Raw genomic sequence first — 17,991 nt, forward strand, 5'->3', positions numbered from 1 at the left:
CGCCTGCGCCACAAGAGGGCGGGCTGCAGCCTGTGTGTCACTCCGAGCGAACACCGAAGTAATGCATGCAGTCCCGAGCTGTTCCTGGGATTGAATTACACTTTAATCGTGATTCTCCATTTTACGTGTTTCATTTAACGATAGCAATTATTTTCCAGGTGTTGTGGTGACCTTCCCTAACGTAATTTTACTTTTGGATACAAAAGTGCATTTGTGTGCACAAAAACAAGGGTCATGTTATATTCAGAACTAAATACAAGCACTGATACCCACTTATGTGTGTGTTAAATAATATTTAATGACAATTTCTTCATTTCGATCATTAAAATGATCTAAAATGAAGTTTAAAACGTATGAACAAGGTTACACACAAATAGTATAACCTGTCTGTGTGTGATTTAAATGTGAATTAAAAACGTTGAAGACTGGACTGCAGTGGAACATTTATTATGTGCAAGTTAAAAATTGCAAACCATATTCAGTTTTAGACTGCTGAACCCTTAAAGGGCTCCTGTTTAATGGACAAATCATTTTTAAATGACAAAAAAGGTTAATCTTTTCCAAGCTGCAGGTAGTTTGAGGAAGTTCCATCAAAGGTGTTTTGAATATCTCTAAAAGGCAAAGGCATCCAGTGATCAGACTGCAGAATAAAAATGGAAGCAAGGGCTTTTCACTTAATCCTGTGTTCAACCTGATGAGCTAGTGGAGAAGAACAAGGTCTCATTTGCAATGATGACCTGGAGTCCAGAGCCCTTCCCACCACTCCACACTACAGCCCCTGTAATGACATCTCTCTCTACTGGTACAGACATGGATAGACCTGTCATTACTGTACCACTAGCATTCACTAAAAAACAAGTTACTTCTCCTATTTAATGTTCAATAAGGCTGCAGTGATGAGCCGATACCCTCATTGTCAGTGTAAAATGTGCACGCCTTCTGTCTGTCACTAGCTCAGCAGAGACTCTGTGGGCGCAGGGGTACACTTGTACGGCGATTACTACTATGTATATACAGTCTACTGTATTACACTTAAAACAAAGAGATCATAATTATTGTCAAATTCCCAGAAATTGACAGTAAAATTAGAAAAAGGATTTGTGGAAATGCCCGTAGGATAAATCCATTGAACCTTATGGTTGGCACCTCCGTTTGAGAAGTTTCACAACCTTTTCTTCTCTGAGAGGGAGTGTTTTGTTCACAGGCGCAGGGCCGCCCCAAAACCAAATGTCCTGCCCACGTGAACTCCCGCATGGGCAGGTTGGCGCCGCGGGCATCTCTCTGAACCCTGCAGCCGCTGTGGACCGTGGGCAGGATCCAGAATCGCAGACCGTTCCCGTTCGGTCTCCCACGTGAAGTTTTTATCCGCTTAATCCCATAAAGGTTGAATTCAAGGGATGCCCACAGCTCACCAGCTGTAATATGCGGCACACGGCCTCCATTGAGGAAGTACAGGTGCTGTCTTCGTCTCTCTGGGCCGGCCCTCGGTGTGGGGGGGTGACCCCTGTGGGGAAGGATGGCTGTACAGTTTGGCAGTCAAGGGCTGGGCACTGACCCTTCGCACAGCCAGCAGACCGCAAGTGCGAGTGACTGCCAGCACACATGGGGCTTAAAACTGCTTGTTTTTCTGTTCAAACAATAGTGCCTTCCTCTCATTTTCATAATACGTTATCATTATTAGAACACATGGTTGCCATTACTGTGAAGTCATAGTGTACATTTGTGTACATTCAGGTATTTCACCTCTGATGTTAACTCAGACCCCTGGAACCTTTGCTTAACTTTAAGATGGGTTTTGTGTTGCCTGTTTAAAAGTATGGCTAAATTCATTTTGCTGTAATTGAATTGGGCATAACACAGGTTTTAGGAAAATCAAATAATAAAATAACAGACATCCTTTAAAAGTGGCTTATTTGGTTGCCGGATTTTCCTACTACCCACATCATTTTTATTTTAAAGAATCTAATATATTTATTTCAAATTTTCCATCAAAAGATCTCGTAGTACCATGCACGATATATGCATAAGCAGGAACTATGGTTGAAACTTTCCCTCAAATTCTTCAGGAAACAGCTGGATGAGATCCTTTGACAAATAAGCATCTTTCATTTGAACAAGCAATACAGGTTAAATGCCCTCCTCTTGTTTACAACTATTCTTATGCTGATGTTCCTATTTTCCAGTCATGGAGTGTACCTGAAAAAAGCAATTGCTTATGTCCATAGATGTGAATTATTCTGACAGGGAATGCTGATTAGACAGGGGATAAGTTCACCATGAGCTGGTTTGCTTTGTGTTTCTTTTGAATGAGCTTTCTAAGGAACTGTGTCAAGTGCTGCACAGAATCAGTGGAGAATGTTCACATGAACAATAGAATAAGCTTCAACAGTGCTGGCCTTGATATTTTGGTTGGTTGTATGCCTTTGTGATAGAGATGAATTGGAAATGAGGGCTATTCCAAATATTCAAAAAGACAAATTGAGATTTGTGGCACTTTCCATGCTGACGAGGCACAATACAAATTTTAAGTATTTTCACAGTACCGTGACCTCACTGTATTCAATCATTATAGTACTTTTATTATCATATACCATGGTAAACATTATCACATCCATTCCATTCAACATAAATGTAAAGATAAAATTAGGATCAACTTCCCATAAAAGAATTGTAACTCCTAGACATGGTGTGTGTTTTTCCCTGATACTTACATAAAGGGTTGCTATCCAAGATTTTGCTTATTATTCCTTGAACAGTTTAGAATAGTGTATTGCACAAATGACAGGAAAGGACTCTTAATTTACTGCCGTTTTGTATTAGTAGATTGGCAACAAAAAACAATTGTCTACACAAAAGCAAAACACCTTGTCCATTAGGGCTACTGAACCCAATAATCAGTAACGTGATCCGCTTTATGAAATGAAATGTTTCTAGGAATGAATTGTTTTAAATTGCATGAAATATTCGAATGTTTACCATATATCTCGATATAGTCAGTTCTGGGAATTGATGTGAAATTATGAAATTACCAAAATACCAGTTGTTTCGGAATTATAAAACTCCTATTTTTTAAAATATAGAATAAAGGAACTTTAAGGATGTATTTAGCCTGAAAAATACTTTGAAATAATAACACTCCACAGGGCCTCCACACAATACCTCTGACTATCATGATCGCAGTAGCAACGTCTCAGACAGCCTAGTGGGATTCCCTGTGGCAGGGCTGCAGACTAATCAGATTTCACAGTACATCTTTAATGACTCTGATGACTTCCCTGTTATTCTTTGGGAAGAGACAAGAATTGCTCCAGCTGTTGACAATACTAATCTCATGCTCAGCTGTGTGTCTGAGAATGAAACCAGCAAATCCTCAAAGACTAGAAACTTCTTGTTAATGAAAGCTTAACGTTTGTTTGTTTTTCTAGCACCTTTCATACAGCAGTATATAAACACTCTTCACAGATACAATTACAACAGACGGCAAAATAATAAGAACCGTTATAAATAAAAAAGCAATATTTATATATAAAAGGGTAAACCCAAGCCACAGCAGCCATAAGCAGACTGGAGAGCATGTATCTTCCCCTGGATAGGACACCATTCCCTGTGTCTGTATATATGTTCTGCCTATGGAGTATTGGACTAAAACAGGGATTGCACTCCTGTTATGTATGCTCTGACATCTCTGTGATGCTTAGCTGCTTTAGAAATTACTTTGTAAACTAACAAATCGTCAGGTTATTATCACCCAAGATTTATGGACTTAATGTTGTGTACATTAAGACAATGCTTTCAGCTGCTCTTTTGTATTCCAGTTGTATTAGTGGTATAATCCTGATGTCTGGGAACTGTTTATAGCTGGCTGAAGAGATGTTTGTTTTAAATGGTTTATACATTTCAGAGAGAGACTTTCATTAGAAGAGATCCGCTTTCTCTCAAAGCCTCTTTCTTACAATGTACCTTGGTTCTAAGAATACTGAATTCAGCACTATAATCCATCTTATTTTATGGTATACAGCTGACAGAGAACTGATCTAATTAAATACTGGATACCTATATGTTCATACCAGAACAATACAAATGAATATATTGACTGTAGGTGTGAGTGGTTGTGTCTGTATGTGCCAGGCAGTGGACTGGTGTCCCATCCAGGGTGTACCCTGCCTTGCTCCTGCTGCTCACTGGGATGGGCTCCGTCTATCCCATGATCCTAAGTAAGAAGAGGCGACCCTAAGTTAGAAGTTAGAAAATGGATGGATGTTGTCTTGTTTCCTACTTAACAAACCAACCAATAATATTAAGTGTAATCTGATTTGCCACAAGCCACCATTTGCAACATCCTAACAATGTAACATTCACAGTACATACAGGTTTAACTACAACACCATTAGAAGTTTCTCTTGGGGACTTCCCATTGACTCTCTTCCTATTTTTAATTGTTCTCTTATCTGTTAAAATGAAGCTGGACACAGATACATTTAAATGTATATTTAAATGAAAATGTCATTTGATTTATAAGTCATTACATTTTCTGTTGGTCAGATGTTCTATCGTTGTAGAGGTATTTTCTGAATTTTATATCTGTATTGATAGGTAAACATGGCACTCCTACACACAAAACGTTTTTTAATCCCTGCTGTTGACAAACATTATTAAAAATGTATTCCACAACCTAATTCCACATTAGGACATTTGGAATCATGATATATTTCATTGCTATTTCTCCTCAATAACAGCTTTAATTGCAAGCAATAATTACTCAGTATTAGGAAACATACTTTGTATGTTTATGATTATTATATAATGGTTCTTTATCTTTTTGACTGTTCATTGTCTTTTTGACCCTTGTTAATCTCTCATTTTTGGTGCATTCTGAAATCTAAGGATTTTTCTTTCTATCAAACTATTCAATCCATCTTAAATCAGTGTTTCTCCAACTTCTCAGTTTTTTTATTTTTCCTGCAGTTCATTAGAATTGTTCTTGTGCTGACATTTTGAATTTCTGTTTTCTCAGGCTGTTGGGAGCTCATTCTGACCACTGAGACATTTGCTTGTGTGAGATGTGGCTTTATTATAGGTGTTTAGAGTTATCTGAACTGTTTCGATTTGCAATAGATATATCACTGAACCCTTTGAAGTGGGAAGCTGTGCCTGAACACTTCAATTGTTTGTTTTTTTTCTCACATCAGTGGGAAATGAAAAATCATCCAGAAAATCTCAGGTGCACCTACATTCATTTTTATGCAGACAGTATAAATAATAAAAAGAGAAAACACAAAAGTAAAATACAGATACCCCTATCGTTACTCTGTGTCACTGTTTTGTGTAAGGTCTTAGTAATAATTAGAGTCGACGAAACACTTACTAAGTATTAAAACATCTTTTATCAATAACAATGACATATCAACAGTGGGGTTAATAGTATGTCTTGCCTTTCCCTGCCTTGTATAACAAAACAGCATAATTGATTTACAATCATCCTTACCCTTATCCTTAATCCTTATTGTACGTTATTGTATTGTAGTATTTTTTTGTATAGTTTATAGCACAGTATCTGTATAAGGGAGGCCTAGAAAGTGAGTTTTCTGGACATTTTTGCAGAAACCCTTTTTGAATGGCCTGCACTCAGAGGGATTCATGTCTGAGAATCTAACAGGCTTTAACGCTCTTACACAGTTTCTGCTGTAGATCTTATATGACCTCAGACCACAACATCCACAAATACTGATAGAGTATATCGTATAGAAATGATAAGTTACTTCGTATCCTGTTGACTGTGTCCATCTAGTGGTCATAATCATACAACTTGTCATAATAGATAATATTGGAAAGTGCTGCTGGGATGCTCCCGATCTAGCGGATTTCATGCATTACCATCAGTATCAATTCCTAAAGTGTGGAACGGTTCAGCTCTGATCAGTTAAAATGCTTAAATTAATACCTTAATTAAACAATTTAGAGATAATATGGGAACAATTCTGAAGGCCCCAGAGTCCACTTCATTGAACAAATCACTTGCTTAACTTATCAAGAACTTCCATGTTTTCCAAATCTTTAAAAGGAAATTGTGGATCTAGAGTGACCTACTGTATAAGACAAACAGGACCACAGCTCCCCAGGACCAGGGCTGGAGACTCCACATGCAGTGTAGTGTGGGGCTTCACAAACAGCAGGACACAACGTACATGCAGCGAGTGGCAGTGCTCATTGTCCTGCATATCGGCTTCCACACACATTCAAGCACATCAGCTGCCATTCGCTGGGGAGGGGGGCTCACACTCATCCTCGCGGTGTCTTTCAGGAGCTGAAACTTGTCACTTTGGTGGCCTTGGCTGTAATAACAAAGCCGTTAAAAGCCCAAAGCACAGCGGTCCTTTTACTGGTTTTAGTTGTCCTCTCACTGTCGTGCCTTCTTTGAAGATTCATTTTTGTGACCCCTCTGTTAATAAGCACCCTGGGAATGGTTAAAAACAATTAATCTTTTAACATACAGAAGCTGTCTTCAAACTAAGTACTCAGTCGTCCAGTAGCTGGTTTGATAACATGAAATGAAGTGATTGGCGTCTGTCTTTGCCTTTTGAATTTTATATGGTGGCTTCTATCAGCTCTCTACGCGCATTTCTCTGTCCATTTATCAATTGCAGTTTTTTTTTCATTTTTGGTTTACCTATTTCTTTAAAGATCAAACGCATTTATTCAATTGTATGAACTTGCAAAAATCAAAGCAGAATGCATAATTCAGTTATTGCATTCAATTAGCCCTTAACTGTATGTGAAAAATAAGGAAAATAATTTAATTATCAAAAGTACATTATTATAAGATTTTAAACTTGTGTGAAGTGATATATATATATATGCAGTCAGATATATGTGCGAAGCAGAACTGATCCCAGGCTAGGAGATGCAGACCCTGGAGGCGGCAGGCGCTTCGGCGGGCCGGTGTACGCGGTACCGATACCGGTGCCGGTGCCGGTGCCTGCTGTAGTCTGGCACTGCTGCGCCTGTGTGCAGATGGAGACTAGGCAGCGCTCGGCGCAGCGAGCGGAAGTGAGCGAGTCGGTGCTGGTTGGTTTGGCGCCGGTGGAGGGAGTCATTCCTGCAGCAGCACTTCCGGTCGGCATTTTGTTCTGCGAGAGGGAGAGAGAGTCTGAGTGGACCCTTTTATCACCGCGTCAGTCGTCTCTGAATTTTTTCTTCCCCCCTTCTGATTGTTTAAAAAAAAAACTGTCGAATTTTTATCACAATCCCCCCCCTTCCTCCCCGCGGTTGGCGTGAAGACGGAGGACAGCCCGGACGAGCCGATGTTTTTCTAGTTTCTCCAGTCCGAGCCTACATGTTTGCAGTGAGACGGAAGAAGAGCGAACCCTCCCGACCCGGATTATTGTTGTTATATTATTTCTCGGAGGAGCTGTGAGGGAGAGAGAGAGCGAGGAGAGAGAGAGCGAGCGAAAGGCACACACTCGGACCGTTTACAGCCCCCTTTTTTTCTTTTTCTTTTTTAACGAAGAATTCTGAGGTAATTATTATTATTATCATTATTTTGACGAAGCGTGTCCGGGGATTTGACTCGATCTCGATCGGCGTGGTTTTGCGTTAAGTTGAACTTGTGAGCAAGCCGTTGGTGGATCTGTAGGGTTGGAGGTGTTTTTTTGTGTGTGGCGGTTGTATTGCGCTGTGCCCGCCGAGAGGCGTCGGGCCGCGGGTAAGCCTCGCACTCCGAGTCCGAGGATCCGGGTAGCTGAGAGAGGCCGAAACAGGCCGCTGGGAAACAATAAAAAAACAATAACCCTTCACATGATCGAGCCTGAAAATAAACCAGCATACCAAGCTTGTGTGTAGCTGTCGCGGAGGACAGATCCGATTGTTTCTTTTTTTGTTCAGAAACTGTGCTCCGTCAGAGGGTAATTATTAGTTTTGAGTTGTTTGAGGATCACGGCTACAAAGCGGGGGTTATTACTTCAATTTGGCTGAAGAAAAAAAATGGTCAACACCTTTCAAGATGTCGGTGTTTTTATATTTATTTGATATTCTTCTGCATTTGTTTAGGGTTGTAAAAACCCAGTATTCCTCACAAACAAGTAGAAAAAATATTTTTTTGATTCGTTGTGCTGAGGGTTGTGAACAATGAGTGCAGTTATTAAAGGATCGCTACATAGTTGGGTTACGGATATGGATTAAGGGAGCCCACGTACATAAAGTGCGAAAAACAGCAACTTTTGTGTAAAGTTTTTTTTAAAGCGCCAGAATTGAAAATCTAGATGTCACCACTGGTCGTGGAAATTAAAGAGGAATTATGCTAATGGCATGCTGATTAATGCGTCCTGTCTAAATGAGAAATCCCACCTGAAGACTTCAAGGATCTTGCATATTGCAGATTTCCTGAGGAAAAAAAATGAAAAGTGCTTTGAAATTCAGAATTTAGTCAACTTTGTTTTTGAGTGAGGAAAAAGTAGATGCGGCAGAAACTTAAAACCGTGTTAGTGGTCGTTTGCATCACGGCTGATCGCGTTCGGTTTTCCCTCTGAAGTATTAATTTCTACTTTTATGCGCGTTTTGGAAGTGAAACGTGCGGCACGTCTCCGGCTGTGGCCGCAGGAGCGATGCTGTCTTGTCAGTGTCGGCCTGCGTCTGTGTTTCCTCGCCGGTGTGTGAATGCGTAATGAGAGGGGTGTCATCTAATTAGGGCAATGCACTGTGCAGCGCCTGGAGCTGCCGCCGTGTAGCTCGCTCGCTAGCACCTGGAGCTGGGCTCTAGCAGGTAACGCGTTCGTCCGCATTGCTCTGGGACTTCTGTTTACATCCATGCACGGCGGATCTTTAAAAACATAAAGGACGCATCTCACCATCATTGAGGTTTGAACGAGTTTTCAGTCTGCGTGGAAGGAACATACCTAGGTTTCAATGCAAGACTTAAGTTTATTATTTTTTTGGTGGTGTTTTTTGTTTTGCATCGAGCGGACACCTTTGACGCCAGGTTAGAAGTTAGTGGCTGATTGCGTTTTTTTTTTGGTTACGCTTTTGACAACGGAAAGGGCGTTGATGTCTTTATGTAACCGCGTCTCGATTCACGTTTCTTTGAGAAAGTTGTGAAGCGGTGTTTTCAGACGCGAGAGGAAGGCTCGGAATCGGGGAGGGCGAGAGCCGATCTGTCCGCAGGTCCGCACGGATCGATGTGTCGGTTGACGCCTGCCACAGGGACCTAGCTTTCTGAATTTTAAAAAGCCCGTGAATCCCGCTGTGCCCCTGTCCAGGCCTCCTTCCCCTCTAATCTCAGATTCCTGTCTTTGTGCCGCCTGCCTGCTCCCATCTGACGAGTCTGTTTGCTGCAGGACTTCGGGCCCAGCGAGGAGCGCCCGTTTTTTGTTTTTGTTATCCGGACCGTCTTCCAAGCAGATATTTCCTTCGGTCGTGGCGGAAAGTGCAGCGAAGACGAGGTGTTTGAAAGCGGTTTGCGTGGGTCCCGATGGTTTTCTGCCTTCCCCGCTCGGGCACACAGGGCTGCTTTCAGACGGCACAACAACGCCCCAGTGTGCTGAAGAACGGAAGACGGTGTTGCCGTAGAAACAAATTAATAATAATATAAAACGCACGAAGACTTTTAAGCGCGATGCCATTTCGCGTGATTTCTTTTTCCACGGAGTAACCCGCGACGGTACAGCCCAAACGAGGCGGTCGCTGGTTTTAAACGCCCGCAGCCATAGGTCTTCACTCGGGGTTGAGGCCTGGCGACATTTTCATCGGGAACTTATCGAGCAAACTAAACCGCAACTTATCAAGACACGAAGAAGACTGAAATCGCAGTTGAGATGTGAATTGAGTACACTTTTTCACAGCGCTTCGATCCTGTCCGCTCCCTGAATTGTTTCATGTTCGCGAGTCCTATTGATACGGTGCATGATCAATATTGAGGCATCCCCCCCCCAAGCTTTTCGTCATGTCCGTCTTCAGTATTTATGACACTTCCCAAAATGCGCTTATTTTAAAGAGCGGCTCTGTACCTTAAGTCTAGCTCGACGTTACTGCGGTGCAAAATTGTTGCATACTAGTACACCATTAGTGAGATCTCCCAGGGGTGGCGGCGCAGACCGAAGGAAAGTGAAAGTGCTGTTTGCAGTGTGATTCGTGAGATAGTCACCGAAAAAGCACAAGGCGTGAGAAACGGGAATCGTGTCCCAGGGTCTCGTTTCGGGGTGCTGGTGCGCAGTGTTATTGTGTTTTGTGGTCCGGAGTGAATTGTTGACGTTTGTCCGAGTGGAGCTGGTTTGCATAGCGCTGCTTCCCCTGTTGCAGCTGAAGGGCTAGCGAGCATTTCTCCTTCACGAATGGGACCCCTTTGAAATTCACGGTTAAAATAAGGGGTTCATTAAAAAAAATGGTTAGGCTGTCTTTCTCTTAAGATAAGGGATATCCAAAAATGATAAAAGGATTTACAGCATGTTGTATGCAGGTCTGATAATATGTAAATAAACGGCGACTGTTCTAGATGGGTTGTTATTTTAAAGAGGGAAAGTGTAGAACGATTGCATTTTAAATCGTGATTTCCGAATACAATTTAGAATTATGTCTAGGACTCGATTTCCTTACACTTACATAGAGAAAATAAGTAAACAAGTCTCTTTTTGGGGTTATAAAGCTAGCTATAAAATGAGCAAGAACCAAAGGTTAAAATGTGCTGATACGCAGAACAAATACTATTTTTTGAAAATGTTCTTGTTTTAATTCTCCTGCCTTTTGTTTTTACACTGTTACATCATGCAGAGTCCCACTTGTTGCCTACTGATTGGTAGTATGTTAGCGCTAATTCCTCTTGTTTGACTATAGAATGTCTTTTTGCAAAGTTTGAGGTAGGAAAGTACAGAATGTTCAGAACCACCTGAAAAAAAAAGTTAAATAAGATTCATTTTCATGCATTCTTCTGTGTTTTGGAAAATGTTATTTTGATTATATCGTTTCTAATTTTTTTTATCTGTTTTTTTTTCTTCACACAATATCCATTACGTTAGAACATTTGTGATTTTAGAATAAATGTCCACAAAAGTGTGGGAATGTAGATTGTATACAAGCTCTTATTCTGTTCTGGTTGAGATGGCAGAGGCGTAGGAAGGCCTCTGACTGTGTACTGATTATCTCATTAACACAGAGGGTAGGTAACAGAGGAGCTACCCCCCAAGTGGATAAGCTTTACATTGCTGCCTTTGAAACAGATGTTTTTTGGAGCACCAAACCTTGAAAGTTCAAGCATTTATAAATAGATCAAATATTTTAGGAATGCTCTGAAACTTCATGGAAATGGCCAAATGGCAATGATTTGGGTATTATCCTAAGCATAGTGTAGGTCCTGTCAGCACCTAGGCCATTCTTTCTAGGCAGTGGGTCTTTTCATATTTGCATTGCTTTAAATCAGATGTAATCTCTTGGGGACATCTTTGACAGCTACTTAATTGACTTATAACAATGGCTTGCACCAGATCTGCTGCTAGCAGGTGGGGTACTTAGTAGGTCCATAGCACTGGTATGATCCTGTGGTTCCTGTATGGTGTAGTAAGGTGAACAAGTGAATGTAGTGTTTTTGACCATTTTGTACTTTGCGAGAGCTGCCCCTTTGCTTGTGTAGAAAAGTCTTTGTTGGCCTATGTCATGTCAAGTTGATTTTATTGTCAAAAGGCCCTGGCATTCTTGGTAATGCTGGCTGAGTCTTAAGGTTGGATTTCTGGAAACCTTATGTATAATTACCCATTATTAGAACTGGTATAATTAATAGTTACTTGAGTCATTAAGAAAATAATGGCAATGTTTTTTTAGGTATTCAAATTAACGTTTGCCTTCATACTTACCTCACTGCCTCTAAGGCCACGTGTTCGCCTTGTGCTCTAGTACTGCTGCCTGGTCATTCATATTTTACAACATTGAGGACAAACGTTCACAATTTAGATTTGTGTTTAAGTATTAGAAATGCGAAAACATTTTTTTTTTAGCTTCTGCTAGTCATTCACAGTAAAACTTCCCTTAAATAGGTGACCTCATGGGTGCCTACAGGCATCCCATAACAAATGCTGATTTTGGTGGTTTTTCCAAGTGTAAAAATCTAAAACTCGAACATCTTTTCTTTGGGTTTTTGTGCCTTTTGTGTGTCAGTTCTAAAGTACTTGTCCATAGGTGTATATATACTGTATATACTACATTCACTTGTTTTCCACCACCTTTGTTGATTGTTGAAGTTTTTAAAGATGGCACTTCATTATTCTGGCAGGCAGTCTTGAATGTACACATTTTGAAGGTGCAGTTATTGTAGTCACTCCGTATTTGTGCATCTACATAAAAAATTTTATTTTAAATTATACCTGACATCTGCTGATAGACAATCTTTTGATGCACACTTTAGACATTTCCTTTGTTATGCGGTGTATATATATAATTAATGCTTCTTCCTGATGTATATGTTAAAATTTAAGTTACAAGAGACTTGTGGAAAGAAACAGAACTGCACTTATAGCATCGAATTGAAAGTGCTGAAGCTGTGCATGGAATTAGTCTCAAAATTGCAAAAAAAGCTTCACAAACCTTATATGTTTTACAGTATTTCCAGAATTTAGGAGCAGATCTTGCACAATAGTCATTTGTACATGTTACCATTTTCGGTGTACATCTCAGCACTGTTAGCCCACATGCAAGATGAGCTAATCAGAAGGTACAGGCTACCTGCTATTAAAGAAAGTTATTAGATATGCTCACTGTTGCATCAGGTCCAGGTGAGCATGTTATGAGTGAAGCACTGTGTGGGGGGAAAAATGTATTTCTGTCCTGTTAAACATGGACATAACTGCTAATGTATTTTATATTTAAGTGAAGATTTACTTTGCTGATTACAAAACTAACCATTTCAGAGCTGTGAGAGAAAGCCTTTGGTGACTTAGACTTGTTGTTGACATCACTTTCTATTTAGACAAACCATCAACAGTGTAAGACAGCCAGAACAGTATTGGACAGATAATTCCATGTTATCTAGTTTATATTAGGTATGTGTAATTTTATTTTTTTACCATAAATTAAGCAAATGGAACAATAAAATAAAACGTATTTGTAAGGTCAAAATCAATAATCCTATGCCGTGTTCAATTATTTATTTGCTCTTAACACTTAATTTTAATTGTGACTATAATAGTCTTGCAACTGCATGTCACATTATGAATAAAGTCTAAACATTCATCGAGACTAAATTGCTCAAATGAGTTGCATGTAAGTGGCAAGGCAGACTGAGCAATGACTTGTATAAGTTAGATGTTTGTGTCGGGTCATCGTTGAATTGTGTTCTATAGTTTTATGGATTTATGAAGAATTGTAATTTGAATAATTCAACCATATTAAAAGTGAAGTGGTTTATGTAATAAATGAACACTTTAAGGTAGCTGCTGTAAATTTCTTCTGCTGATCTTGTTCTGTGGACTGGGAGGATGCTGTGGTAATTACACTAGAACGTCAGGGAGGACCCTCGTCTTATGAAAGGAGGGGAGTGGAGAGTTACCTTAGACGATTTTAATCGTGTTTCCTTGCCGTACCCCATCTTGAATTTTTATCTTCGGTATTGATGGCATCAATAGATTCCAAAAATGTGGCCAGAGTACATGTCAGAGCTGCAATAAATTATTCTGCTTGCGGTTTTAGGTTTTGGAGCGATGGAACTGCTTTGTTTGGTCATGTGATGGGTGATTGATATGCATTTCACCCTATCTGCCAATGACAGTGTTTTCTGAAAATGTTTCTCACAGTGGAATCCAAGTCCACCCTGGCGTATTTCATTATACATGTATGCATTCAACATTTTCGGGATTATTTCTTGTTTCCTTCTGTGCACTGTGTGGATGGATTGCAGCTTCAGAAAGCCAATGTTTGAATTCCTTATACTTGGAGGAGTTAAAATGATTGACTGGAGAGGCTTGATGCTTTGATTGTTTGGTTTGGCATATTAGTTTTCAGATTGTGCAATCAAGTAAAGATTACTATTTCAATTAAAACTAGTTTTGCATTTTGACTAGGGACCAGTAATTAAAACCAGAATCCATGGGTATGCATGAACAATTCATAACCCGTTTTGAAACTCATTTCTTCCCACATGGTGCAGATTAGTGTGTATCTTCAGTTTGAAATGTTACTTCAGTCAGTCTTTTGTATAAAAGTTGAAGGTTACATTTTTTTATTGCCTTGCCTTAATTATAAGTATACTGTATTCAGTTGTTTCTATAACTGTTTTAGTCTGAAAAGCATTTGTATTTCAGACATTGCGATCTTTGGAATAAATGAATATTTAATGTGCACAACAAAATTAGAGTTCTTTCCAATAATTGTTTACAGTCAGGGGCAACATGTTTTATAAACCCAGTTGTGTTCATAGGGTTGCAAAGAGATAGCTCTTGAAAAGAGTCTTTCAATAGGGGAAACACATTTCTGATGTTTTGTGCACAGTAGCTACAGCTTCAGTGGACGCACTAATGTGCGAGTTGGAATGTTGGATGGAGGGTGGTGTTGAATTGGGAGATTCCCTCTTTCCAGGCCTTGCGAACTGCAGTGTAGCATTTACAGCTTGCATTAGTAACACTAGTGGAAGACATTTATTCCCTTCCTGTTTTGTGACCAATTGAAAACATTTATCACAGTGAGGGGTCATCACTTATGAAAGCTGCGCCTCTATAGTGCACTGTAACTCAGCATTTGCTTGGTTTATCTGATGAGGTGACTTGTCATAAATAGCCCCTTTCCCAGTGCCTTAAACAGTTACATGGAGGTCTGTCATGTTCCCAACATAGTGGAGCTCTATTTCCAAACTCCTTTGCTCTTGATGTAAAAATATCTGCCTTCTACGTGGGCATCTACTTGAGGCATTCCGTAATGTGAAAGACAGCTGCCACTCACTAGCTTTTGTCTTCTCACTCGTATTCTCAGTGCTGTATCAGACAGTCTCTTCTAAGGGTGCACATTTTAGTGAGGAAGGGCTTATTTGGAAGAGACTTGTATACCTTGATGGACTGTGGTGGCTATTAGACTGGCTTGATAACCCCTGATGGGACAGCCGTTCTGTTTTGTTCCTCTCAAGGAACAGTAGGTGAAGGAACCAGAAAGATGTGTTAGCCACATCAGGGTGGTCAGAGAAAAGTAAAAATGGAGTTGCAGTGGATTTCAATATGCATGTATACATATAATTACATACAGTTGTATATCAGTGTTATATTTCTGCAAACTGGTGTTGTGAGCAATATTATATATTTAAGGGGTTACACTTTGAGTGAAATGAATGCCTCTTTGAGTTTTGAATTAAAGGAGAGATGAATTCATTGTGAAAGTGGAACTACCTTTTATTAATATGACTATTTTTCTTTTCATGTATCTAGATCTTCCTCTGTTTTGTTACTAATTTTTTTAAGTGTTAATGTGTGAAGTGCAGATTTTGAAGACTATAAACCTTTGTGCCATAGAGTAAGTTAGCTATTGTTGCAATCTTACTTTTCCAACCTTATTAGAGAATGTTGGCTAGTTTAGAATTACGGTCTGGCTTTGAATTAAGAGTTACCCAAGTTAACGGAGAGCTTCAACTTTACCAGTCACTGTTGCCTTTGCCTCATTGTGACACTGACATCTCTAGTGTCCAGGCATTTGGAAAGATCAGTGAAAATTCTCAATGAGCTCACTCCTCCAAGTGATCACAACCTTGCTGCATTGTCCGATCAATTCCCTTAGAGTTAGAAGCCTAGAAAAAGATGCTCACTTTGCCGTTTTACCACAAATAACAGCCTCTGAGCCCTGATTTGCCAGACAATGACCCTGCAATGGGAGTCCTCAGTGCTAGGAGAGCTCTGGCAGTAAGGTTTTTGCCCGTTTCTTATAACTGTCATTAACAAAAATATTTGAATTAAAAGATATTTTACTGTTTGTTGCAAATTCATCCCGTTATATTAAGAGGAAAAGCTACTTTTTAATTATTTTCAGATTAATAAAAAATAACATGCAAAGAGTAGTACATCATAAGCTTAGGAGGAGATTGAATGCGCAGTAAACGTTATGCAAAAGTCGACGAATTGTAGCAAAAGGGAGCAAATGTGCCTTTTGGGTTAAACAAAATCAAATTCCTTTTAATTTTTTTTTAAAAACCTTTCTCAAATACTGTCTAGTAATCAAAAGGGTGGACCTAAAATTTAAAACTAAAGGGTAAAATAGTTTTCATGATAAGATACTTTGCCATGTTCCCCAATGTTGCCCGTGTGTTTTAGGTAATGTTTGAAAATGTAAAATGACCCTCTTGTTTGTCAAAAACATCTTATTTGCTGCCCACACAGCCAGATGCATCTGAATCTCTGTTTGTAAATGCTTTCAACAGAGTGTGTGCGTTTCTGATCTAAACCCAAAGGTACAATTCTGTATCTTGAAGCTTGAGCTGAAATGAATGTCCTACAGGAAACATAGCAATTCCAGTAACAGTAACCCAGACCAGTAATTCTCAATCAGCAGACCACAGCCCACCAGTGAGGCACCCATCATGGGTTGTGGAGCAGGTTCATGTACAGCACAAAGGGGGGAATAGCTCCAATGGAAAAGAACCACAGTGTTGTTATTTTGCCTGGTGACAGACACATGAAAGTATATTAATGTAAAACAGTTGATCCAATTACGTTTTCATGAAGGTAACCCCACGGTTAATAACTTTTATTATGGCAGCAGTCTGTTTCCATAACAATGTAGGATCTTTTTCTTCAAACCTTTTTTTATTTGTGAGCCCAGTGCAGGTGGGAGTTTTTAACCTGACAACAATACATGGACAATTAAACGTGTGTCAGTTTGCCTCTGTTATATTGTACATTTTCTTTCTTTCCGTACATGTACTGTAAACTTGGCTTGTGTGTAATTTTGCTTATGTTCTTATTGGTCAATGCTTTGTGGACATGTACACCTTTACAGTTAGAACTGTACTGGAAATAGCATAGAGGCGGATGGGTTAACCACTGGTCCCCTGGATGATACTGTATCAACTCGTGTTGTGATGGTATTTGGTTACACCAATAATTATGGTCTGAAAACAGAACTGCAGTATTTAGTACCAACATACTGAGATTTCTTACTGATTTCTATTCATGCAACAACATAGTCATTTAATAATTGCAGGCTGTTGTGTCATCGCATTGATTTGAAGCAGCTATGTGTGTCGCATGCAGACTGCGCGTATTTGTTTGTTGTGCCATTCCGCTGATGTGAACTGGTCACCGAGTTGCAGTGCCCAGCAGCAGCAGAAGTCAAGGAAGAAGGACAGAAATTTAACGGTGTCTACTCTGGCACGTGTGCCTCATGCACAGCCCTTCAGCTCCTCTCCGTGATTCCGCCGGGCGCGAGGTGACGGGCGCCAGCAGCCCAACAGCTCCCGGAGGAGGGGCACAGATCAGGGCCAGAGCAGGGAGGGCCCAGCACAGACAGCTGGCTCTAGGGGAGTAGAGGAGAGTCAGTGGAGTTCTTTTTATAGTCGTGATCAACTCTTTTTGAATGACTTTTTTGTCAAAAGCCATGTGCAGGGTGCCTTGCAACTTTTTTTGTGGTACGGAAAATTATCCAGTGTTGGCAACAAGATGGTATATTGTGAGTTTCATCGGCTGTTGCCTGTGTCCCATTTAAATGCCGGGCACGCTCCTGGCCAGGTCTCGGTGTTCTTGACTGTGGAAGTGATGGGAGGCCAGGTGGCAGTCTTTGCGCTTGACTATCGAAAGTGAATATTAATGGTTTGGCTTTGCTCATCAGGTTGCAGACAGCCTTGTCTCTATTTTCTGGTCTACTGATTAATATCTTGTTTTAAAATAACAAGCAATTAACTTATCAGAATAGCCCTAACAACTGCATATGGCTCTTCGAAAAAACATAAATGCATGTAATGTCATCTACACATACAAGTAACACTTTGCAGTTGCCACCTGCTTTTCATAAAGCATTTAAAAATCTGGGCCTCCCCTTGCTGGTTCG

At 40.1% G+C, this 17,991-nt stretch overlaps 1 protein-coding gene across 8 annotated transcripts in view; it reads left to right on the forward strand.

The window, feature by feature from the left end:
- The window catches only part of nipbla (NIPBL cohesin loading factor a), a 92,993-nt gene that overhangs the window by 520 nt on the left and 74,482 nt on the right, over window positions 1-17,991 (forward strand). For 6 of the 8 annotated variants that reach the window (XM_069186925.1, XM_069186924.1, XM_069186931.1 and 3 more), the window contains exon 1: window positions 7,108-7,516. The exons of the other annotated variants lie outside the window; for them this stretch is intronic. The gene's annotated coding sequence lies outside the window, so the exon portion shown is untranslated. Of the gene's footprint in view, window positions 1-7,107; window positions 7,517-17,991 lie in introns of those variants that run through there. 8 annotated transcript variants of the gene reach the window in all.

This window comes from Lepisosteus oculatus, chromosome 3 (genome assembly GCF_040954835.1).
Source record: "Lepisosteus oculatus isolate fLepOcu1 chromosome 3, fLepOcu1.hap2, whole genome shotgun sequence".
Taxonomy (NCBI): Eukaryota; Metazoa; Chordata; class Actinopteri; order Semionotiformes; family Lepisosteidae; genus Lepisosteus; species Lepisosteus oculatus.